We start from the raw sequence: 10,773 nt of genomic DNA on the forward strand, positions 1-10,773 counted from the left end.
CGCCTACACTTAAGAGACTGTCTGCCAATCGGATCGGTGCACAGTGCGTTAGACCGAATGGATGGACTAAGCTATATAAGCGGTCGAATGAGGTGCAGGCTCGACTCACGGGAAATATTGCAAGTGGCGCTCTGGGCACTTAACTACGTTCTATTCTGTTCTCGTATGCATGGACTGCTGTGGAGAGATTGAGGGGAAGAGTATCTCGGGGGGGGGGGGGGGGGTACGCCATGTCTCTACGGTATGTAGCCGAAAATAAAGGAATAAACCTTCCGCGTGCACTGGTTCGCCAGACTCGGGGTCACCAGCGATGAACGGACAGCGCAAGCATATGTGTCTGAGAAATGTGTAGTGACCGCTACTAATTTGCAGTTAAAAATCAACGTGGAGTATCGACACCGTCAATAAAAGAGTAGCGGTCAAACGGCGCTTGTGATACCCTCTCTGCAAGTATGATTATTGGTAGATAATCCTTCATGTCCATTCCGATAATCATTAATCCTTTCAGGCTTGAATATTGTTTGTAGGATCAGAAATGTGTATTTTCTGAATTTGGACAAGAAAGCAAAAAAGAAAAAGAAGAAGAAAAATTCTGCTGTGTTTCGCAAAACACTTAAGCCTCGTATCACGAACTCTAGTGTCACATTAGGCGCCATGGTTGCTTTGTGGCGTTGGTGTTCGGATCCCATAAGCACGAGGTCGCGAGATCGAATCTCGTCCGCGGCGGTCAAATTTCGATGAGGGCGAATTGGAGAAAACGCCGGTCCACCGCACATTGGGCCCACGTTAAAGAACACCAGGTTGTCAAAGTTATTCCTTAGCCCCCCCACTACGGCGTGCCTCATAACGAGATTATTGTTTTGGTACGTATAGCAGTTGCTTAGATTTGACTTTGGTGTTACGGCATCTAGGTCAAAATGCTCGATGGTTCTCTGACATTGAGACTCAAGGCAGGGACCATATTACAACCTATTTAACAATCACCGGGTTTGGAAGCTTCTCCTTTTCTACTTCCCGACGAGTAAGGGGGCCAAGATATAATACATAGGTGGAAGAGGCATCCAAAGAAGGATTTGCCTGCACCATTGAGGACCTCATTACAAGTGTGTTGGAAGAGCCTAAGTACACCTTTACATGTAAGAACGTTTTTAATGCGAAAGCATCATATGCCCCATTACGCGCAAATCCAGCGTCGTCGTCGGCTGCGTGACCGAGCAATGGTACGAAAAATTGGCCGACGTTGCAAAATGTAAGGACACGTCAAAAATTGTTTATTTCACGTGACATTTCTCAGGGAGGCTCCTTCATAGAAAGTAAAGTAATGAATTTGAAAAGAAAATTTGGTACACTTCGTTCTGGCTGGAAATCGAACCCGGGCCTCTGGGGTGCGAGACGAGCCCGCTTCCCCAACGCGATGACGGCTCCACGGTTCCGGCTGACTAAAAGTGTCTCTAGTGCGTGCGTCACTGGGCACGTGACTACACAGCCAATGGGAAGGAGGTGGCGCCACGTCATGAGTGTATACGATGAGTTTTTTAAAATAAAAGCATTCCGCCGAAGGAACAATAATGGCTTCGCATTCCCACGTGCAAGCAGTCTTAAGTGTTTCTGCCGAATTTTTATTTCGATGTTCGTTGTCACGGTGATCAGATAAAGACAAGTCACGTAAATTCTAACACTGCAATTAATTGCAGTTCAAAGATCATAGCGCTATTTTGCGGCTCTAACTGAGGTGAGCCGGATTATTATCGTGGGTATTTGCTGCAAGGCTGATATCTGATTGTTTGAGCCGTCATTGTCTTCCGTCTTTGTTAGCTATCAACGCAATAAAGAAAGGGGTTATGGATAACAATAAAACTGTGCTATCCTAGCTTATTCGTTATCTCATGTTATGAGTGTGTGTCGTCGCAAAGATCCGCTGTGGCTGAAGCATGTTCTTGAATCGTGCATTTCCTTTGTCATTTATTCCTTCTCGCTAGTTTTCCCCCGAGAGACGGTTTGAAATACTTTTACAAGGTGAAGCACACGCGATAGGCTTTACATGAACGTGATCACGGAGTATGCAGTGTCTCTCTGCTGCAGATGTCCTTCTTCCGTGGGTGCTTTCTCTTCTTGGCAAGCGGGACGTCGTGTGTTTTTGGCGCAGTATGAGGTAAGAATCGCTGTGCGCAAGGAAAGTCTGAGTCTCTTATTGAGAGACTGAAAAATGCCATGGTCGTTGAGCTTACACAGAATTTCACGAATGAGACCATATACAGGAAGGCCGGCGAAACATTTTCTCTGCAAGTGGAAATCACTGAAGACCCGGATGTTTTATGCTAAGACAACCCACCGAATTATGGTTATTGTTAGCGATAATTAGGGGTAAGAATTGGCGCCATAAAGTTACATAAATCTGCAGGTTATGTATTTACAGAAGGTGTGAGAGCGTTGGACTCCAGTGCATTTGCGATTGTTAAACAAACGAGTCAATATAAACAAATGGCGTTTTTTTTGCCATTTAGGGTGTTTAAAGTTACGTCAGGCCTGCGCGCGACTGTTTAACGAAGTTGTGCCCAACGTATTCCTTAACATTTCTTTCTACGCACGTCCGACGTATCTGGTTGATCTTAAGGATACGAAGGATCCATAAGGACAAGCTCTTCCGCGAAGCAGTGTCCGGCGAAGCTTCCTCTTCGTTCACAGTACAGAGGTTGGAATGCGTGGATAAATGTCCATCGTACATGTATATTTCGCCGTCATCAAATGTGCTAGGTATGGGATTCTGTGGAGCCAAGAGAGATAATCTGGATGTAGTAGGTCACTTGAATGGAAGTCAGAGCCAGCGTTGTTGAGGGCTCGCTTTTCCTACGATAAAGGCGTGGAGAATTGGCTTCATGTGTTAAAAATGTTATACGTAGACAACCAAAAACAAGAAAGGGGCTGGCAGATGGAGTAGCGGACCGCGATTTAAAGGTTATAAACAGGGATAAGGGGCCTCAGAAAGGCTGGCGAACGTTTTGATAGGAGGACGAAGATAGACCGTCCCATCGAAACGTTGCCAGCTTTTCTGAGGCACCTTATCACTGTTTATAATCTTTATATAGGCAGATTAATTAGAGTAGAATGTACGTACAGTGCACAATAACTGACCTTCCGGAACACCAAAACGCGTTGAACGTGTACATGTCTGTGAATATGTGAGTCAAGAAACTGCCTACGTGTGGTCCCCAGTTCATATTTTTTGTTTATTTTTCCAAAATTTTTACACGTGCTGTATGACGGTTCGAGGGTGTATATATAGTGACGAGAACGAGAAATAAATCTGTTGTTGACAGTTAGCGCTGTGTGTGTCAGATGTGCCTTCTGTAGTCCGTGTCAAGCTTGCGCTATAACAAAATAAGATATGCACTCCCTGACCGTGGACACTCTCTGTCAAGACGATGGCGTGAGCAAGCGCGGCAGCAGGAGCGAGCGAAGTCACCTTGGTGCTGCCTATCACTTCAACGCAAACTGATCAGCGAGAACCCAGCACACTCAAATGTACGAGTCTCCAGCCCACCTACACTCTGCCCTCAAAGAAAATCGTTTATGCCTATGTAATGTTGTCCTGCACAAAGACATGCGGGCCAGAGACTGCATTCTTTTCCGTTTGGCTGGTTGGCTGGGTGATCTCGTTTTGTTCGCGCAAACTTGCCCGCATGTTCTCGTTTGAGTGCTCGGATAACGGCTCTGGCTTTTGACTCAAGGTCACGTGAAGGTCGCCTACAATGAGGGCTAAAAACATTTCATGCTTAACGGAATACACGCAGTGAGCCTCGTTATTACACAACAAATGTGATCCCAGTTATAAAATGTTAGCTAACGCTACCGCGTCAACGTTTATAGTTAGAGATGACAATGATTTCTGCAGAAAGGCAATTGCAATCCATGTTCCCTGTTTCGCCGAAACAGCAATGACGTGAAAGGTGGAAGGTGCCTTTTTAGGGGGGGGGGCGGCATCAGTAAGCCGAAATACATTGAAACTTCGTCGCAACACATACTCTAACAGGAGGACGTGTACAGTACATTGCTACCCGGCAGGTTTTTAGCAGCTGCTCTCAATAGACATCCTTGCTAACAGCTACGCGCGGATGTCGAATCACGTTGTAGACTGTTCCTTCCCACTCCTATCCCTCACCCGGAGCGGTGCATCGACACCACCATCCTGTTTTTTTCCAATGCTAGGGAGTCATCTCATGTGACTCGACCTTTTTACCTTCCTGTGTTTGAGTTCGTGCACAGCGCTTTGCTCAACTTTTTTGCCCTTGGCGCTTAATTGATCGTGCGTATATTGCTTATTTTGGGCAGTCATCTCTTAGGGTCACCCGCTTTTTCTCCCTTCGCCGATGTTCTAAAGACGCAGTCGATTGCGACACCTATGGGCAGAAAGACCGGCCTCGCTATAGATGCTGGCTGAGAACACAACTTTTTTTTTTCGGTCTTGCCTGTACACTATCTGTTTACGACGACACGTTTGGTTGCCTTTGCCAAATGACGGCGCCCAGGTCGTTTTTCACTACGGGCATTCTACGCCCTTTCCCGCCGTAAAGTACTACCGGCGAAGAGCTGCAGAGTGTCGAAATGAATGAAAAGGCACACTCAGTTTAAAGCAGAAAATAAGGCTATTTTCAAATGTCGCAAGAATGTCAACGATGTTGAAAATTCGGTACCTATAATGCAATCAAGCCCTTATAACAGCATTTTGTTAGGGAGGAAACCTTGTAGAAATATTGATGGAGTCATATGACTTTAGCTGGGCTGATATAATAAAGAAGTGGGAGAAAGTAAATGCCTTGACCTGCACAGTACCCACGTATACGCTTTGCTTTCCAACGTAGGTTAATGATTTTAATGAAATAAACGAAGGACAGAGATGCAGAGATGAAGATCACTAGCTCAGTGCACACCTACGGATGCCCATCACGCCGAGGAACGTGCACATAGGCCAGTAAATTTTAGTAGTAGTAACAATGCTAGGGCTACTCCTTGATCTTGCAAGACTTTAGATTCTGTTCCCAAAGTCGTTGGCTCTGAATGTGTCTAGAAACCAACGAGTTTGGAGAACCCTGAAGAACTCGCTTCAAATCATCACAATGACCAAAACGCACGACATAATCAATTGCCCCCTTTTTACACAAGTCAAACATGCGCGTGCCTGCGACTTCAATAAGGAATGAGTAATCTTCCGTAAAAGCCGCCCTTTTTAGAGGCGGCATAGTAAGGGTTAATCGAAGCGGGTCAGGTGCTGTGGTAGTTTCTTCAACGAAAGTTGAAGTCCTTGTTGAAGGGATCGTCGTAGGGGTGTTCAAGGAGATTGGCGAGAGAATAAACGAAAACGCCTCACCGCGTCCAAGCTAGAAGGCGTTGTGGGAACTGTCCGACTTGCTTTAACGTGATAGCTTTTAACGTCATTAGAAAGTCCACTGTATAGAATTTGAAGGCTAACTTTACCTACCTCGAATAACGGCTGCTCATGAGTCCTCGGTCGTAGTGCCGACTGCAAACTTTAGAGGGTCAGACAACAGGGGCTGTGAAACAAATGACGCTGCAACCCGTACGTGAGCGTTCAGATAGTTATATTCTTTTTCTTTGCATCTCTGCCTTTGTTTTACTTCGTTAATATCCTTCCCCTGCATCGTGCAGCAAAGCCTATGTATGTATTGTTGAGCTCAATATATTTACTTGCTCTCACAAGGCTCTTGCTTCAGGTTGTGCTTGTAGATGGTATAATTAGCATTGGAACGCAGATTGACAAGTCAAGTTGCCATGGACGTTGGCATATACGGTACTTTGAACCTAGAACCCCGAAATTTATGTTCACAACTAATAAACTTGTCACAATAAATCGAAAGGACAACAGCACATGCGCAGCTGCCGGAGGAGGGCGATGCATCGGTGTAAATGTCCATTCTATCTCCGTGGCCTTTGTTCAGCGATAGCAGCGTCATATGTTGCATAGCCCATGTTGACTGACCGGGCTTCACAATTATTGAATTTGTGAAGCGTACTTGGGGTTCTTAATGCAACCGCAGGGTTGGCGAAAGTCTTGATGCTCGTGTAAGGCAGAAAACAGCCCTTTGAGGACTCATGATAATTCCTAAAATGTGGCGTAAGATGTTTTTAACAACGAAACAGCCAGATAGTGATTGGGGAATATATAGATATCTGCACTACAGGGACCACCAAGACCTGCGTTTGAATCTGATGGTATTTTGCAATTTCTGAAAGTTACACTGGTTGAGGCGCACTTGCCCAAATAGTACTGGATGCACACGCAGAGCCTGATGTCATAAATTCTCGAACACGCGAATATTTGAGTCATACGCATTAGCCAGAGCCAGTAGACGGTAACGCAAAAACGACAGAAACAGAGCTGTGTGTGCTTGTAAAAGGGATAGCGCTGATTCGCCGTATTGTTCTCCACACAGGAATCTTAGTACGTGAGCAATGGAAGTTAGGCCCCTTTTGAGGGAGCAGCAGTAGTGTTTCACAAAACGTTGTTGTCTGTTATCCCATCCCTTCCCTCCCTTTGCCTTTCCCCTTCCTAAAAAAATTCTGTGAGCATACTGGTATTGAACAATCAGGCCATTGATGGAAACAGGGTACTGTGTCATGGAGTCTTGTTGAATAGTAATCAACGAACATTTCTTTTCGCTGGGCACACTCAGAAGCTACGCTCTGAGAGGAATAATAATTTTTATGGCCAGCCATATGTAAGCCCGAAACATAGTAATCCTGAAGGAATGCAAATGTGAAAGGTGGGTGGTGGTACATCTTTGAAATTCTAGGAGCGGCCCCCTGTAACGCCGTAAACTTTAGCGGCCTTAGTTGAAGGCTTGCTGATTGCTTAACAGTCAATGATGATTATATGGCATCACATTCGTCACACGCAGCAATTGAAAAAGACGTGTCACAAATTTTCGAACCCAAAACGTAGCAAAATTGTTGAGAATACTGTGAAATCAGTCGCGTCCCACTAACGCTGCCAAAGTAGCTGATTATGCACGAAGTATAAGTTAGCTGTCACCTATATTTTATTTACAGGTATAATATATAAAAATTCGTTTGCACATAAATACATACAAGTTCACGAAATTCGCTACATTGACTTCAATGCAGTCTCCTCTAAACAATACACAAGCGAACCAAAATAAACATGATGCACCAAGATTATCGGAAACAGATATATTAAAATAGTAAAATTATCATCCTTGAACGACAACAAAAAAAGCGCTTATACTAGCCCTTGGCCAAACTGCGGGGAATAAAGAGTTTCATAAATCTATACATTTCTATTAAATAAATCTAGCATTCTTAAACATGGGGAGTATGAGAGTGCGAAAGTCTATCCATACACATAGCTTGAAATTCCCAGTCTGAATATTACTGTTTCATGCAGAAAGGAAGTTTCGTAAATCACAAAGAAGAAAGTTCCAATGCGCACTTTCTCTAATCTATTCTTTCGTTACTATTACACAAGTATAATATTATTTTTAAAATTACAATAAGTAACAATGAACATTTACATTAGGTGCAAAATTGAAGACCTTTTGGCGCACTGTTTGTGGCGACTATTTATATAATTTCGGTCGAGGTCTTGAAGGGACAAATTTAAGGGAAAGTGACTACGGAAGTAGAGATGCACGGTTCGCTCCGACTCCACAATGCCATCGCAGTACGTTACTATACTGGGACTTCCCTTCTTTAGTGCAGCTTCAGGCATTCACGTAAGACGCGCAGCGATTCTGTCTATCGGGTACGTTGGTTCAGCGGCGATATCTCAAAGAAGATTGACCACGCTTCATTTAGTCGGTAAGGCTTAGAAAAAAAAAACGGAGACTTATCGGTGGAACTTGGCGTGGAACAAAATAAAACGCAGCAATTCTCTATGATGAGGGACTCACGATGTGCTGGCATTTCTGTTGAATTGAATTCTGGGGTTTTACGTGCCAAAAACAAGCTTTGATTATGAGGCACGCCGTAGTGGGGGACTCCGGGATAATTTTAACCACCAGCGGATCTTCAACGGGCTCCGACGCAAGGGTAACGGGCGTTTTTGCATTTCGCCAACATAAAGTGTGGCCGCCGCGGCCATGATTCTGTCCCGTGACCTACTGTTTAACAGTGCAACACCATAGCCGCTAAGCCACCGCGGCGGGTAAAATTATACGCTGGGGGCTGTTCTGTATACCATCTAATCGACAGCTTGTCATCAGACGCCTCTCTGTACACAACTCTGGCCTCACGTGCGTTCGTATGCACCGTTATATGTTAAACCAGCGCTGGCCAGGAGGCGCTATGGCAATTCCAGTGCGCAGCTGAAATATTCTGCCGCTCTCCGGTCGGAAGGGTACAAATAGTAATGAAGATTAATGAAGACGCGCACCTGTGTCAGTGTTTGCTTTAGCCCAGTGATCGCCGCCTAAGCTCTGTACACGGCCATGCAGGCTCTAGGTGCGCATGCGCCCCTATGTCCTGGCACGCCGGTGTTCAGTTAGGTCATGAGAAGGGCACATGTGCGTCTAGATGAGTGGGGGATTCGCCGATACATAGTGGCAGCATCCGCTACTGAAAACTGTGTCTTCCGCTCACCAGGGTGTGTGTGTGACCACAATTGTGGGCGTCCTTAAGGGCCGCGTCTGCAATAACTAATAACAGAAATAAGAATACTGGTGTGAAGCAGACGTTTGTGCGTAGTGCATATAGTAAAGTTAAGTTCATCTACAGAATTTCGCAGATCGCGAGGGCAGTCGTTCTTTTTTGTCCGTTGTCCATTTACTGATTTTTGGGCTTTGACGGGGTCCAGGTCGACAACGTCGCGGAAGCAACTCATGGCGGTACATACATAGATGCACCGTTACATTTCCACAAAGGCAGACATACCCATTGAACGGCCTATGTATACCTGTCCATTGTGAAGCTAGACATTCGTCCACAGGCGGCAGCAGATCCCAACTATATCGCCACTGTGGCCGACATACAGAAGTGGGAAAGCGGCTGCGGAAAAGTTCCCGATGGCAGCTTCTTTCTTCTGCAGATGGCACAGTACAGAGTAAACTTCTCCAACCTAGACATTGTTTTAGGGAATTTATTTAGCATGTTGTAGGTATCTATGTCTAGCATGTTCGATAAAGAGCACGTCTTATTGTACCTGTGGGTTGTTTTATTCATGTTTTACTAAGATGATTCTGTTTCTGCCGTAAAATTTAGCTTCGCAAGCTACACCATCATGTTTGTTGATGAGTGCTAGCGATGGGTGATAGTGCCACTATTCGCGCATAAGTACAGGGCAGTCGCAAAACGCTTGTTGCACTGTTTTTGTACATCCGGTTGTCAAGGCATTCAAGATGGGCTGAATCTCAGGTAAAGGCGACGCTAAAGCGATTTCAATGCAGTGTGGTTGCTTTCTGTACTAAAACAAAAGAGTAGCTCTAAATTACAGACGTTGGTAACCCGATTTTGATTTCCGCTTTTCGAGATTTCTAGGCAGGCGTTACTATGCTTTCTTCTTTTTTTTGGTGTAGGTAGTTATGTGCTTTTTCGTTTTTCTCAGTGTCATCGATGTGATATTGCGCTCATCCAATCTATGTTCTGTGGCTAGTCTGCACCGCTGTGTCGTCTTTTATCTTTCTTATACAGTTCTTTTATCTATTTTTATATGAATGATCCTGGTTGCTACAGCGTGGGATACTACTGATTACTAATCACCATTTCAAACCAAAATTGTTTTAAGTAATGTCGAGTCTGCAGATTACCCGTTTTCTTTTGGAATTGTTGTGAAGTGCCGTGTATTTCTGTATCTATCTGAGACGAGTAAGCAGCGTGCTGATGAATATTTTAGTTGGTTTGTACGTACTGTGAGAGCGTCAGGCGAGGCTGTGTAAGGACATTACGTCTGCACACACGTCCACGAAATAGCTTATATCGAAACATGAACGAGAGAACAAAAGAAAAGAGAAAAAGAAAACTACCCTGATAAGAAGTCAAAAGGTGGAAGCACGCAGAAAAGTGACACGTAAATAACACATTCGCGTTACAAGACATTTAGGCGTATAAAACTCGAGTGACAAATTGTGCTTGTTGTGGGCAGTTTTCAGTTCTGGCCCAATCGAACGGCTTACATAAGACTAGATAAGCACGGAGACCGGCACTTTCCTTCATTCCCAGCCGAGGCAACCACGTCTCGTAGCAGAGCGAAGTCCGTACGTAATGGGCGTGGATGGGCCATCGCCGAATCATTACCCGGGAACTAGCGTGCGCAAGATACTTGCTGTCGCTAGCGTGTACAGCATTGAACGCACGACCGATCTATCTTCGGTGCCTGCTACGGGGGCACTGGGCGTTGTTCTTCCCATGAGAATACTTGGTGCCAGTGGGGCTCCCGGGCACTTTGTGGCGACAATACTAAGATGCCCACAACCTGGCACCTTCATCACCTTGTGCTATGCGCGTCTAAAAGTATTGTGAAATAATTTCTGAATTCGACCCCTGTTGCGGAATTCGCAATGTGTTCCGTTTGTAAAGTTATGTTGGCATTGGCTGGCCTCCTACGCTGGCAATGTGTCCCATATACCAAATGGCTGGCACCTGCGTTTACGAAAAGTTATAGCATAAGAACTTTTTCCTGAATGCGCGCCGTGATAAATGAAATTCGAAGAAATCGAATGGGCCTGTTTTCTTCGAGTACAGAGTAGGATATATATGAAGTCATGTTACGCCAGTAGATTACTGGTTAAAAGTGTAAGCTAGGCG

Source organism: Dermacentor albipictus, chromosome 3 (assembly GCF_038994185.2).
Source record: "Dermacentor albipictus isolate Rhodes 1998 colony chromosome 3, USDA_Dalb.pri_finalv2, whole genome shotgun sequence".
NCBI lineage: Eukaryota > Metazoa > Arthropoda > Arachnida > Ixodida > Ixodidae > Dermacentor > Dermacentor albipictus.